Source organism: Dermochelys coriacea, chromosome 2 (genome assembly GCF_009764565.3).
Source record: "Dermochelys coriacea isolate rDerCor1 chromosome 2, rDerCor1.pri.v4, whole genome shotgun sequence".
Lineage (NCBI taxonomy): Eukaryota > Metazoa > Chordata > Testudines > Dermochelyidae > Dermochelys > Dermochelys coriacea.
The window spans coordinates 217,250,253-217,266,541 of NC_050069.1; positions in this window are offsets into that span (position 1 = coordinate 217,250,253).

Here is a 16,289-nt window from a genome sequence, read left to right on the forward strand (position 1 = left end):
AGCTGTAGCTCACAAAAACTTATGCTCAAATAAATTTGTTAATCTCTAAGGTGCCACAAGTACTTTTCTTTTTGCGAATACAGACTAACACGGCTGCTACTCTGAAATCTAGTCCCAGAAAGTGACTGTAAAGTTCTTCCATCTCTCCCTTCTGCCCCCTACTGCTCCAAACCTCCTCTGTTTAAATTAACCACCCTCACTCCTTGCCCAGCTCCGACTCATCTTTCATTAAGCCTGGCCTACCCTTCAGGTGCATCCAGATAGAATACTTGGCCCCTCGGGGGTCCCATTAACCCTTTCTGTGGTATGCACCCCATCACATGCCCTCTTTCAGGGGAAATGTAAAAGCAATTTCCTATCCAGTTATGGTCATTCAAGATCCCCAGGGTGGTTTTGTTTGTTTGGCTCTTGTTTAATAAGCGTCCAGACTTATTCCCAGTGTCTTGGTCAAATTCCACTTAGTAATCAGATCAGAATATCATTAACAAAGATTCCCCTGCTGTTTTAACTGATCATCTCTCAGATGCTACAGCTATCTCCTTCTGGCCTCCCTGTCTTTCACATTGTTCCTCTGAGTATTTCTTTTGTAATGTAAATTGATAGGTCAGGGACTCTGCTTGTGTGTCTTCTACCTGGACAAGCACATTTGGTGCTTAGAAAGTAATAATCTAACATTATACTAAGGGTATGCCAAGTTTCTGCAGCACAAGTTATACCCCTTGTATTAAAATATTGGAATTAAACCACTGTTGCGTGTCCACACTGTGCTTCTTGTGACACTGGAGTGCATCCACATTAGCAGCTCTTGCAACAGCAAAGACAGCAGTGCATTGTGGTAGCTATCCCACTGTGCAACTCGCTGCAGGGTACTTTGGGAAAGGTTTGCAATGCCTCTTGGCACAGGGACAGTGTCATATGATTCAGGTTTCCATTGTTCCATGGACATCCTACTGCATTGCCAGCTGCTTTTTAACTGAAAGGGGTGGGGGGGAGGGAGGGAAAGGAAGAATGTGTGACATGGAGTGTGTATGTGTATTGAGGGGGGGAGAGAGACCATGTGTTTTTGGAGCAGAGAGTGTGTCAGCATGCGGTCTTGTAAGTTCAGACAGCAACAGGAAGCAACCAGTCCTTAGGCAGGGGGAGGGGAAACTCCGACATCAGCCCCCACCTCCCTCCTGGGGCTCTCTGCACAGGACTCTCTCTCTCACACACACACACACACACACACACACACACACGTCTGTGTTCAACAGCACGAGCATTCCACATTAAGCCTTTGCTTTGTGTCCCAGAGCAGATCAGCACAGCACACAAGGGCTGCCAGAAACGGTGCTTTGAAAGGGGAGGGGCGCACGTCTCCAGGGCAGCCAAGTTCAAAACAATGAGCAGAGCGATAACTTGAGGCATTATGGGACAGCTCCAGAGGCCAATTACAATGCAGAAAGCAACTAAGTGTCTAAACTGGCAATAGAGCGCTGGAGTCTCTGTGCAAATATCCTCACGACTCCCGTAGAGGTGGTTTTTTGGCAGTGCTGCCACTGAGGAGTTTCTGCGCACAAAGTGGCTTGGCAGTGTGTACACGTCTGCAGTTTGAGCACAAAAAGCTGTTTTACTGCACAGAAGCTTGCCAGTGTAGACAAGCCCTAAGACTAAAGTTCATTGTCCTCTTTGCTCACGTACTTAAGTTTAAGCACAGGCTTAAGTGCTTTGCTGAATCAGTGCCTTTCTGCAGAAGTGGCAGTAAAGCCAATGAGAGTTCTACATACAAGTGAAGGTCAGATATGGCCCTTAGCTTTGAAACTTTGTTTCTGAAATTCTTCCTTCTCTGCACAAGGAACTATTTGATTAAGGACTGTCTCCATGGCAGTGTCTGCTGGTCTTGGCAGTAGGCTAAAAAAAAAAAACCAATAAAAGTGCATTTAAAATGAGACAAAAGAACAAAAAATAAGGGCTAATAAAAAAGAAGTGTGGGACTTTTGGTCTATTGTATTTGCTATCCTTTGTAGACTGGGACCAAATTCAGAACACTGATATCAATGGGAGTCATGCCTGTCCTTGTCAGGGTTAAAATTAGTCCTATTCTTGTTATCAGGATCGGCGATGCAAAGTGAAGAAAAATTAATTGGATGAAGAGCACAATAAATTCTGGTAGAAAAGCACTCAATAATATACTGAAGGGATGTTTTTGTTTTTTGGGGGGGAGTTTTGTTTTGTTTTTTAAAGTGTAGAAAAGAATCTAAAATTTCTTTTTCAGCATCTTGTATTATAACCAAAGAGACAGAACCTGGGCACGTGCACCAATTATTTTTGCTCAGCTCCAGCAGCTGGCAACCTAGCTGGCCCGGAGGACTTGCCCACAATGAGGAAAACTTTGGGTGGTGTAGAACCACGATAGTGACTTTAACCGCATGGCCTCTCCAAGCCACAGCATAGGGTATATGTTTTCAAGAAAGGGAGCATGGCTAGGACACCCCTAAATTCTGGCAGTCTCCTGCTGGCATTGCACATTGGGGGCTATAGGCATCTGGCATAAAGGAGAGTAATCTCAAGGCTATTCTATTTTATGCTAAAGTTGAGACCCCAGTGGCCAGCTCCAGAATCAGCAGACAACAAACTGGTTTAAAATGACCATTACCCCCATCTCTCCTGAGCTGCACTAAATGCCAGTAATATGCAGCCCACACGTTAGACCAGAACATGAAACACCACTAAATGTACATGGGAGGAAGGAAAGTGGGGGAATGCTGTATCCCCAGGAATCTATATAGTATTCACATACATATTCCAGGTATGCAAACATAACTAGCATAACTAGTCAATAACTAGCAAATATTGGACCCAATGCTGAACTCACGGAGTCATTGAGTTGTAACTCCTCTGAAGTCAGAGTGACACTGCTGAAAAGCCAGGTTCAGTGAGATCAGAATGGGTCTCATCATGTTTACAGATTCATAGATACTAAGGTCAGAAGGGACCATTCTGATCATCTAGTCCGACCTCCTGCACAGCACAGGCCACAGAATCTCACCCACCCACTCCTATGAAAAACCTCACCTATGTCTGAGCTATTGAAGTCCTTAAATCATGGTTTAAAGACTTCAAGGAGCAGAGAAGCCTCCCTCAAGTCAACCATGCCCCATGCTACAGAGGAAGGCGAAAAACCTCCAGGGCCTCTCCAATCTGCCCTGGAGGAAAATTCCTTCCCGACCCCAAATATGGCAATCAGCTAAACCCTGAGCATATGGGCAAGATTCACCAGCCACATACTACAGAAAATTCTTTCCTGGCTAACTCAGATCCCATCCATCTAATATCCCATCTCAGGGGATTAGTCCTATTTACCCTGAATATTTAAAGATCAATTACTTACCAAAATCCCATTATCCCATCATACCATCTCCTCCATAAACTTATCAAGTAGAATCTTAAAACCAGATAGATCTTTTGCCCCCACTGCTTCCCTTGGAAGGCTATTCCAAAACTTCACTCCTCTGATGGTTAAAAACCTTCGTCTGATTTCAAGTCTAAACTTCCTGGTGGCCAATTTATACCCATTTGTTTTGTGTCCACATTGGTGCTGAGCTTAAATAATTCCTCTCCCTCTCCTGTATTTATCCCTCTAATATATTTATAGAGAGCAATCATATCTCCCCTCAACCTTCTTTTAGTTAGGCTAAACAAGCCAAGCTCCTTAAGTCTCCTTTCATAAGACAAGTTTTCCATTCCTCGGATCATCCTAGTAGCCCTTCCCTGTACCTGCTCCAGTTTGAATTCATCCTTTTTGAACATGGGAGACCAAAACTGCACACAGTATTCTTGGTGAGGTCTCACCAGTGCCTTGTATAATGGTACTAAAACCTCCTTATCCCTACTGGAAATGCCTCTCCTGATGCATCCCAAAACCGCATTAGCTTTTTTCACAGCCATATCACATTGGCAGCTCATAGTCATCCTATGATCAACCAATACTCCAAGGTCCTTCTCCTCTTCCGTTACTTCTAATTGATGCGTCCCCAATTTATAACTAAAATTCTTGTTATTAATCCCTAAATGCATAACCTTACACTTCTCACTATTAAATTTCATCCTATTACTATTACTCCAGTTTACAAGGTCATCCAGATCCTCCTGTATAATATCCCGATCCTTCTCCGAATTGGCAATACCTCCCAGCTTTGTATCATCTGCAAACTTTATTAGCGCACTCCCACTTTTTGTGCCAAGGTCAGTAATAAAAAGATTAAATAAGATTGGTCCCAAAACCGATCCCTGAGGAACTCCACTGGTAACCTCCCTCCAACCTGACAGTTCGCCTTTCAGTAGGACCCGTTGCAGTCTCCCCTTTAACCAATTCCTTATCCACCTTTTGATGTTCATATTGATCCCCATCTTCTCCAATTTAACTAATAATTCCCCATGTGGCACGGTATCAAATGCCTTACTGAAATCTAGGTAAATTAGATCCACTGCATTTCCTTTATCTAAAAAATCTGTTACTTTTTCAAAAAAGGAGATTAGGTTGGTTTGGCACGATCTACCTTTTGTAAAACCATGTTGTATTTTGTCCCATTTACCATTGACTTCAATGTCCTTAACTAATTTCTCCTTCAAAATTTTTTCTAGGACCTTGCATACTACAGATGTCAAACTAACTGGCCTGTAGTTACCTGGATCACTTTTTTCCTTTCTTAAAAATAGGAACTATATTAGCAATTCTCCAATCATTCGGTACTACTCCTGAGTTTACAGATTCATTAAAAATTCTTGCTAATGGGCTTGCAATTTCAGGTGCCAATTCCTTTAATATTCTTGGATGAAGATTATCTGGGCCCCCCGATTTAGTCCCATTAAGCTGTTTGAGTTTCGCTTCTACCTCAGATATGGTAATATCTACCTCCATATCCTCATTCCCATTTGTCATGCTACCATTATCCCTAAGATCCTCTTCAGCCTTATTAAAGACTGAGGCAAAGTATTTATTTAGATATTGGGCCATGCCTAGATTATCTTTAACCTCCACTCCATCCTCAGTGTTAAGCGGCCCCACTTCTTCTTTCTTAGTTTTCTTCTTATTTATATGGCTATAGAACCTTTTACTATTGGTTTTAATTCCCTTTGCAAGGTCCAACTCTACTCGACTTTTAGCCTGTCTCACTTTATCCCTACATGTTCTGACCTCAATTAGGTAGCTTTCCTTGCTGATCCCTCCCTTCTTCCACTCCCTGTATGCTTTCTGCTTCTTCTTAATCACCTCTCTAAGATGCTTGCTCATCCAGCTTGGTCTACAACTCCTGCCTATGAATTTTTTCCCCTTTCTTGGGATACAGGCTTCCGATAGCTTCTGCAGCTTTGATTTAAAGTAATCCCAGGCCTCCTCTACCTTTAGATCCATAAGTTCTTCAGTCCAATCCACTTCCCTAACTAATTTCCTTAATTTTTGAAAGTCAGCCCTTTTGAAATCAAAAACCCTAGTTGCAGATTTATTTTTGTTAATCCTTCCATTTAGTTTGAACTGAATTAGCTCATGATCACTTGAGCCAAGATTGTCCCCTACAACCATTTCTTCTATGAGGTCCTCGCTACTCACCAAAATTAAATCTAAAATGGCATCCCCTCTAGTCGGTTCAGCAACTACTTGATGAAGGAATCCATCAGCTATCGCATCTAGGAAAATCTGAGCCCTATTATTATTACTAGCACTGGTCCTCCAGTCTATATCTGGGAAGTTAAAGTCTCCCATGATCACACAGTTTCCATTAGTATTTACTTTATTAAAGACATTAAAAAGGGCTCTATCCATATCCAAATTAGATCCTGGAGATCTATAGCACACCCCAAGCACTATCGTAGGAGAGGCTTTATTAGTTTTCTTCCCCAATGTGATTTTTGCCCAGACGGACTCTGTCTTATCCATTGCATCGCTTCTTATTTCTTTACATTCTACCTCATCATTGATATACAATGCTACTCCACCATGTTTACCTTTGTTTCTGTCTTTCCTAAACAGCACATACCCTTCAATACCTGTAGTCCAATCATGACTACTATTCCACCATGTTTCTGTTATCCCTATAATATCTGGTTTCACTTCCTGCACCAGTAGCTCTAGTTTCTCCATTTTGTTACCTAGGCTCCTCGCATTGGTGTATAAACATCTTAATTTTTGCTGTTTGGCCTCGCTCACATTTTGTACCCTATTAGGCACAGTCATTCTACAGCCAGTATAACCTATTAGACAAGTATCCACACCGCCCTCGCTCCTTATATACATTCTCCTACCCACGGCTGTATCCTTTCTTACTTCGTCTTCTTCCCTCTCAATGCTAAAATCTGGCGTGGAGATTTCCTGGACATCTCCCAACCATCTCCCCCTAATTCCTAGTTTAAAGCTCTCTTTATCAGTTGTGCCAGCCTTGATCCTAGAAGTCTATTTCCTTCCCTACTCAGATGAAGTCCATGCCGAGAGAACTGTCCTGTCAGTGAATGCCTCCCAGTGGCCATACATCCCAAAGCCCTCCTTATAGCACCACTCCCTAAGCCATCTGTTGACAGTCATAATCTTGTCACACCTTTGTTGCCCTTCTCTAGGAACAGGAAGGATCCTGCTAAAGATCACCTGAGCCTCAATTTCCTTAAGCATCTTCCCCAGCCTAGCATAGTCTCCCTTTCCAGCGAGAATCTAGCCGTATCATTTGTTCCCACATGAAGGATAATTAGGGGATTCTTTCCCGCTCCCTTTAGGATTCTTTTCAATCTCAGGTCTACATCCCGTATTTTAGCACCCGGAAGACAGCACACGCTTCTATTCTCTGGATCAGCTCTAGTTACAGGCCTGTCTATTCTTCTCAATAAAGAGTCGCCGATCACATAGACCTGCCTTTTCCTGGTGACGGTGCTATTCTCCAGTCTCTCCCCTGTTCCCTCTGGCTGCAAGTTCTTTCCATTCCTATTTTCCCTTATAATCCTCTTCAACCCATCCTGTATCCTCCTGGGGCTCATATTTGCTGTAGTCTCCCTTGACTCTTCCGCTTTTCCTATAGGACTAGCCTCTCTTCTCTTCTTCCTTACCCTTCCACCTTCAACAAGTACCTGCTGAGCCCCTTCTTCATTTTCCAACTCTGCAAACCTGTTCCTAAGCTCTATTTCTCCTTCACTAGCCCGTCTTTTCCTCTGCCTGGTTCTTTTAGTCACATGCTTCCACTGACCATTTTCCTCACCCAGTCTCCCCTCAGAATTCCCCAGCCCTACTTCCATCCATGAGTCTGAGCTTTTCCCTTCAGATACCTCATATCTTTGCTCCATCATCTGCTCAAACCCCTTCCTAAACTCAACCAGAGTTTCCACCTGCATCTCCAAACCTCGGATCTTTTCCTCCATCAGCTCTATCAGACGGCATTTCAAGCAGAAAAAACTCTTACCGGTTCCCCCCTCCAGGATCATGTACATACCACAGCTTCCACATCCAGTCATCCTCAATGTGTCTTCCACTACAGGAGTCACTCCCACAGCTGCCTCTGTATCTGTCATCGCCTTCCCACCTAAATCCTGTTAATCTGGGAAACACAAGCCACACCAAAAAGACCACCCCCCCCCAGCAAAAGCAAACCCCAAACAAGCACCACAATACAAACTCCCCTTGCCAACTCCCACTCAAACTCCCCTGTTTAGAGCTCTGTTTGCTAGCTCCTGTGCCGCTGCAGCTATCTGTGCCGCTGCCTGACTGGCTGGCTGGCTACCTTTATAGGACCTCTAGTCAGAAGCCCCACCCCCTAAGCAGGGCTCAGCTGCTCTCCCAGCACAAAGCCCCTACACACACACAAATACTAAAACTACCTTCTCCTCCAACAGAACTCCCACTCAAACTCCCCTGTTTAGAGCTCTGTTTGCTAGCTCCTGTGCCGCTGCAGCTGTGTTGTGCCATATGTGATAATGGGACCAACTCTAATAAACGCTGTAACAAATACCCATAAATAAACTGTCCACCAGAAAGTTTAGACTTGAAATTAGACAAAGGTTTCTAACCATCAGAGGAGTGAAGTTTTGGAATAGCCTTCCAAGGAAACAGTGCGGGCAAAAGATCTATCTGGTTTTAAGAGTAAACTCGATAAGTTTATGGAGGAGATGGTTTGATGGGATAACTTGATTTTGGTAATTAATTGATCTTTAAATATTCATTGTAAATAGGCCTAATGGCCTGTGATGGGATGTTAGATGGGGTGGGATCTGAGTTACTACAGAAAATTATTTCCTGGGTATCTGGCTGGTGAATCTTACCCATATGCTCAGGGTTTAGCCGATTGCCATATTTGGGGTCGGGAAGGAATTTTCCTCTAGGGCAGATTGGAAGAGGCCCTAGAGGTTTTTCGCCTTCCTCTGTAGCATGGGGCACATGAGGGAGGATTCTCCGCTCCTTGAAGTCTTTAAACCACGATTTGAGGACTTTAATAGTTCAGACGTAGGAGTGAGTGAGTGAGATTCTGTGGCCTGCGTTGTGCAGGAGGTCGGACTAGATGATCAGAATGGTCCCTTCTGACCTTAGTATCTATGAATCTAAATAGATCTATTTTTTTCTTATGAGCTGTGGAAAACACATGAGAAATCTGCCTTTGAGCCAGTAGTAAGGTATATTACATTACAATTAATCCATTACAATCTACATATCACACGGAATATGCTGAGAGATTGTGCCACACACTCTCAAAGAAACTGCGAAACCATCTGATCAACATCCTATACAACAAACAGGGAAAGATTAATAATGAGCTCTCAAAACTGGATACTCTCATAAAAATACCAACCTTCCACATAAACTTCCTCATGGATAGATTTTACAAGAACTAGACAAGCCATTTACAACACAAACGTTGCTTCTCTACAAAAGGAAAAAGGACACTAAACTATCTAAACTGCTACATGCCACAAGGAGCCACAACAGTAGATCCCTTAACCCACCCAAAAATATTGTTAATCTTTCCAGCTATACTCTTAGCCAGGCAGAAGAGTCTGTCCTATCTCAGGGCCTCTCCTTTTGTCCCTCCAGGCCCACGAACATGATACAGTTCTGTGGTGACCTAGAATCCTACTTTCAACGTCTCCGACTTAAAGAATATTTCCAACATACCTCTGAACAACATACTAACCCACAGAATCCTTCCTACCAACACTACAAAAAGAAGGATTCAGCGTGGACTCCTCCTGAAGGTTGAAACAACAGACTGGACTTCTACATAGATTGCTTCCATCGACATGCATGGGCTGAAATTGTGGAAAAGCAGCATCACTTACCCCATAACCTCAGCTGTGCTGAACACAACGCCAACAGCCACCTCAGGAACAACTCTGACATCCCAATCAAAAAGGCTGACAAAGGAGATGCTGCCATCATCATTAATAAGTTTGAATATGAACAAGAGGCTGCTAGGCAGCTCTCTAACTCCACATTCTACAGGCCATTATCCTCTGATCCCACTGAGGATTACCAAAAGAAACTACACCATCTGCTCAAGGAACTCCCTGAAAAAGCACAGGAACAGATTTGTGCAGACACATGCCTAGAACCCCAACCAGGGGTTTTCTATTTGTACCCAAGATCCATAAACCTGGAAATCCTGGACGCCCAGGCATTGGCACCCTAACAGCAGGATTGTCTGGCTATGTGGACTCTCTCCTCAGGCCCTATCCTACTAGCACTCCCAGCTACCTTCGAGACACCACTGACTTCCTGAGGAAACTACAATCCATCGGTGATCTTCCTGAAAACACCATCCTAGCCACTATGGATGCAGAAGCCCTCTACACCCATGTTCCACACAAAGATGGACTGCAAGCTATCAGAAACAGTATCCCTGATAATGTCATGACAAACACGGTGGCTGACTTTTGTGGCTTTGTCCTCAACCACAACTATTTCACATTTGGGGACAATATATACCTTTAAGTCAGCAGCACTGCTATGGGTACCTGCATGGCCCCACAGTATGCCAACATTTTTATGGCTGACTTAGAACAACGCTTCCTTAGCTCTCAGCCCCTAACGCCCCTACTTTACTTGCACTACATTGATGACATCTTCATCATCTGGACCCATGGAAAAAAAGCCCTTGAGGAATTCCACCATGATTTCAACAATTTCCATCTCATCATCAACCTCAGTCTAGACCAATCCACACAAGCGGTCCATTTCCTGGACACTACAGTGCTAAAATAATAATATAATAATCGATGGTCACATAAACACCACCCTATACCAGAAACCTACTGACCGCTATACTTACCTACATGCCTCCAGCTTCCATCCAGGACACACCACACGATCCATTGTCTACAGCCAAGCTCTAAGATACAACAGTATTTGCTCCAATCCCTCAGACAGAGACAAACACCTACAAGATCTCTATCAAGCATTCTTAAAACTACAATATCCACTGCTGAAGTGAAAAAACAGATTGACAGAGCCAGAAGAGTACCCAGAAGTTACCTACTACAGGACAGGCCCAACAAAAAAATAACAGAATGCCACTAGCTGTCACCTTCAACCCCCAACTAAAACCTCTCCAGCGCATCATCAAAGATCTACAACCTATCCCTCACTCTCACAGATCTTGGGAGACAGACCAGTCCTCACTTACAGACAGCCCCCCAACCTGAAGCAAATACTCTCCAGCAACCACACACCACACAACAAAAACACTAACCTTGCAACAAAGCCCAATGCCAACTCTGTCCACGTATTTATTCAAGTGACATCATCATAGGACCTAATCACATTAGCCACGCCATCAGGGCTCATTCACCTGCACATCTACCAATGTGATATATGCCATCATGTGCCAGCAATGCCCCTCTGCCATGTACATTGGCCAAACCGGACAGTCTCTACGCAAAAGAATAAATGGACACAAATCTGACATCAGGAATCATAACATTCAAGAACCAGTAGGAGAACACTTCAACCTCTCTGGCCACTCAGTAAAAGACTTAAGGGTGGCAATTCTGCAACAGAAAAGCTTCAAAAACAGACTCCAATGAGAAACTGCTGAGCTTGAATTACTATGCAAACTAGATACAATTAACTTGGGTTTGAATAGAGACAGGGATTGGCTGGGTCATTACACATATTGAATCTATTTCCACATGACAAGAAGACGTGAGGATACTTAACAACTGTCTAAATGGGCCATCTAGATTATCACTACAAAAGTTTTTTTTCTCCTGCTGATAATAGCTCATCTTAATTAATTAGCCTCTTACAGTTTGTATGGCAACTTTCACCTTCTCTGTATGTATATATCTTAATATATGTACGCCGTTTTTTTTAAATTGCAATTAACATAATTTTTCTAACTTCAGGTGCATCCAGATAGAATACTTGGCCCCTCAGGGTCCCATTAGCCCTTTCAGAGCCTGCCTGTGGTATGCACCCCATCACATGCCCTCTTTCAGAGGAAATGTAAAAGCAATTTCCTGCCCAGTTATGATCATTCAGGATCCCATGGGTGGTTTTGTTTGTTTGTTTGGCTTTTGTTTAACAAGAGTCCAGACTTATTCCCTGTGTCACAAGTACTCCTGTTTTTTATTGCAATTAACAATTTTTCTAACTCAGAATTCCATCTTCCCCAACTACCAATTATAAATCTTTCTAGGTACCTTTCTCTCTCATGACCACTCTCTTTTACATTGAATTGTGGCACTTAATCCCTTTATTTCGAGGGCTAGTATATTAGTAATCTGTTGTCATTAAAATAATGGTGGCAATTATGTATTATTTCTCCCGAAAGACTATTGTGTCCAGGATCTATAACTGCTGCAGATGACTAATAATAATGTAACAGATATATTAATCTGCATTTGCAAACCAGTGCAAATAGGATTTTATTCTTTGATGTCATTTTCAAATTGCATATGCCCATCCAGACCAGCTATTAGTAGTGGGTACTCATTCAATGACTTCTAATTTCCTTCTCATAATACAAAAAAAGACCAGAAAATTGACATTTTAAAAGTTTGACAGGATCCTTGTTAGTGACTGGATGACATTTGTCCTTTGCTTTAAAAATTAACCCAATAAGCCCACTTTCCAAGACTGCATCTTTCTGCCTCCTCTTTAACAGAGGGAGCAAAAGAGACTGTTACCAAAGAACATTGCTAGTTTAGAAATGAATCAGCTAAAGTTAATATTTAAACAAATGTTTCCTCCCACAAACACAAATACTCTTTTCTGAAGTTCTTTCAAGTCTCTGACTAGGTATTGTCCCATGATATATCAGGAGATCAAAGAACAACTCTGTTGGCAGGTCAAGATTTCATTTCATGTACATTCGTCATTTGGAAGTTTCTCATAAACTACTCACACATATATCTGGAAGAAAGGAACAACTTACTAGGACTTGCGGGGCGGGGGAGGACAGATACTTTGGGCAAATTTCTCAAGCATAGGTACCTAAAGATTAGCACCTAAATCCACATGGTGATCTGCACAGCTGGAGCCTGGGCTTGGGCTGGGATTGGCCTGTGGACAAGATTGGCCTGCAGACAGGAACTCCAGGTGGCTGGAACTGGTGGTCACACTGCCTGCCCGGTGCTCTGATGTTTGGGGGGGGGTTCGCGCTGCCCATCTGGGGCCAGGAGCACTCAGGCGGCCGGGGGGGTGGGGGCTGGAGGCCACGGGGGGGAGTGCACGCAGGGGGCGGGAGGGAACTCTGGGCTCTAGCAGGGGAAAGGGGCAGGAGGGGCAGGACCTCAGGCAGAAGGGATGGGCCAGGCCAGGGGCTAGCCTCCTGGAGCCCAGGGTTCACCCTCTGCCCATGTGCATGCACCTCATTTCTTCTGAAATGTTTTGCCATACCCTACGTGTAACATTTTAAGCAGTGTGCATAAAACTTACGTTTCCTTCTTTTTCACTGTGTCAGATCTCAGTTCAGAGACAAAGAAATAAAAATTCAATTTACAAAGAAATATAAAACTTGATTAAAAGAGGAAGCCACGTTGTTCCCTACAGGCACTTCATAAGGATTTTGAGCTAGTCTCTCTTTCTGTTGCATGTTTCAGAGTAGCAGCCGTGTTAGTCTGTATTCGCAAAAAGAAAAGGAGTACTTGTGGCACCTTAGAGACTAACAAATTTATTAGAGCATAAGCTTTCGTGAGCTACAGCTCACTTCATCGGATGCATTTGGTGGAAAAAACAGAGGAGAGATTTATATACACACACACAGAGAACATGAAACAATGGGTTTATCATACACACTGTAAGGAGAGTGATCACTTAAGATAAGCCATCACCAACAGCAGGGGGGGGGGAAGGAGGAAAACCTTTCATGGTGACAAGCAGGTAGGCTAATTCCAGCAGTTAACAAGAATATCAGAGGAACAGTGGGGGGTGGGGTGGGAGGGAGAAATACCATGGGGAAATAGTTTTACTTTGTGTAATGACTCATCCATTCCCAGTCTCTATTCAAGCCTAAGTTAATTGTATCCAGTTTGCAAATTAATTCCAATTCAGCAGTCTCTCGTTGGAGTCTGTTTTTGAAGCTTTTTTGTTGAAGTATAGCCACTCTTAGGTCTGTGATCGAGTGACCAGAGAGATTGAAGTGTTCTCCAACTGGTTTTTGAATGTTATAATTCTTGACGTCTGATTTGTGTCCATTCATTCTTTTACGTAGAGACTGTCCAGTTTGGCCAATGTACATGGCAGAGGGGCATTGCTGGCACATGATGGCATATATCACATTGGTAGATGCGCAGGTGAACGAGCCTCTGATAGTGTGGCTGATGTGATTAGGCCCTATGATGGTATCCCCTGAATAGATATGTGGACAGAGTTGGCAACGGGCTTTGTTGCAAGGATAGGTTCCTGGGTTAGTGGTTCTGTTGTGTGGTGTGTGGTTGCTGGTGAGTATTTGCTTCAGATTGGGGGGCTGTCTGTAAGCAAGGACTGGTCTGTCTCCCAAGATCTGAGAGAGCGATGGCTCGTCCTTCAGGATAGGTTGTAGATCCTTGATGATGCGTTGGAGGGGTTTTAGTTGGGGGCTGAAGGTGATGGCTAGTGGCGTTCTGTTGTTTTCTTTGTTGGGCCTGTCCTGTAGTAGGTGACTTCTGGGTACTCTTCTGGCTCTGTCAATCTGTTTCTTCACTTCAGCAGGTGGGTACTGTAGTTGTAGGAATGCATGATAGAGATCTTGTAGGTGTTTGTCTCTGTCTGAGGGGTTGGAGCAAATGCGGTTATATCGTAGCGCTTGGCTGTAGACAATGGATCGAGTGGTATGATCTGGATGAAAGCTAGAGGCATGTAGGTAGGAATAGAGGTCAGTAGGTTTCCGATATAGGGTGGTGTTTATGTGACCATCGCTTATTAGCACCGTAGTGTCCAGGAAGTGGATCTCTTGTGTGGACTGGTCCAGGCTGAGGTTGATGGTGGGATGGAAATTGTTGAAATCATGGTGGAATTCCTCAAGAGCTTCTTTTCCATGGGTCCAGATGATGAAGATGTCATCAATGTAGCGCAAGTAGAGTAGGGGCATTAGGGGACGAGAGCTGAGGAAGCGTTGTTCTAAGTCAGCCATAAAAATGTTGGCATACTGTGGGGCCATGCGGGTACCCATCGCAGTGCCGCTGATTTGAAGGTATACATTGTCACCAAATGTGAAATAGTTATGGGTCAGGACAAAGTCACAAAGTTCTGCCACCAGGTTAGCCATGACAGTATCGGGGATACTGTTCCTGACGGCTTGTAGTCCATCTTTGTGTGGAATGTTGGTGTAGAGGGCTTCTACATCCATAGTGGCTAGGATGGTGTTTTTAGGAAGATCACCAATGGACTGTAGTTTCCTCAGGAAATCGGTGGTGTCTCGAAGATAGCTGGGAGTGCTGGTAACGAAGGGCCTGAGGAGGGAGTCTACATAGCCAGACAATCCTGCTGTCAGGGTGCCAATGCCTGAGATGATGGGGCGTCCAGGATTTCCAGGTTTATGGATCTTGGGTAGCAGATAGAATACCCCAGGTCCTGGCTCCAGGGGTGTGTCTGTGCGGATTTGTTCTTGTGCTTTTTCAGGGAGTTTCTTGAGCAAATGCTGTAGTTTCTTTTGGTAACTCTCAGTGGGATCAGAGGGTAATGGCTTGTAGAAAGTGGTGTTGGAGAGCTGCCTAGTAGCCTCTTGTTCATACTCTGACCTATTCATGATGACGACAGCACCTCCTTTGTCAGCCTTTTTGATTATGATGTCAGAGTTGTTTCTGAGGCTGTGGATGGCACTGTGTTCTGCATGGCTGAGGTTATGGGGTAAGCGATGCTGCTTTTCCACAATTTCAGCTCGTGCACGTCGGCGGAAGCAGTCTATGTAGAAATCCAGGCTGCTGTTTCGACCTTCAGGAGGAGTCCACCTAGAATCCTTCTTTTTGTAGTGTTGGCAGGAAGGTCTCTGTGGGTTAATATGTTGGTCAGAGGTGTGTTGGAAATATTCCTTGAGTCTGAGACGTCGAAAATAGGATTCTAGGTCAGCACAGAACTGTATCATGTTCGTGGGGGTGGAGGGGCAAAAGGAGAGGCCCCGAGATAGGACAGATTCTTCTGCTGGGCTAAGAGTATAGTTGGATAGATTAACAATATTGCTGGGTGGGTTACGGGAACCATTGTTGTGGCCCCTTGTGGCATATAGTAGTTTAGATAGCTTAGTGTCCTTTTTCTTTTGTAGAGAATCAAAGTGTGTTTTGTAAATGGCTTGTCTAGTTTTTGTAAAGTCCAGCCACGAGGAAGTTTCTGTGGAAGGTTGGTTCTTTATGAGAGTATCCAGTTTTGAGAGCTCATTCTTAATCTTTCCCTGTTCCACCTACTACAGGACAGGCCCAACAAAGAAAACAACAGAACGCCACTAGCCATCACCTTCAGCCCCCAACTAAAACCCCTCCAACGCATCATCAAGGATCTACAACCTATCCTGAAGGACGAGCCATCGCTCTCTCAGATCTTGGGAGACAGACCAGTCCTTGCTTACAGACAGCCCCCCAATCTGAAGCAAATACTCACCAGCAACCACACACCACACAACAGAACCACTAACCCAGGAACCTATCCTTGCAACAAAGCCCGTTGCCAACTCTGTCCACATATCTATTCAGGGGATACCATCATAGGGCCTAATCACATCAGCCACACTATCAGAGGCTCGTTCACCTGCGCATCTACCAATGTGATATATGCCATCATGTGCCAGCAATGCCCCTCTGCCATGTACATTGGCCAAACTGGACAGTCTCTACGTAAAAGAATGAATGGACACAAATCAGACGTCAAGAAT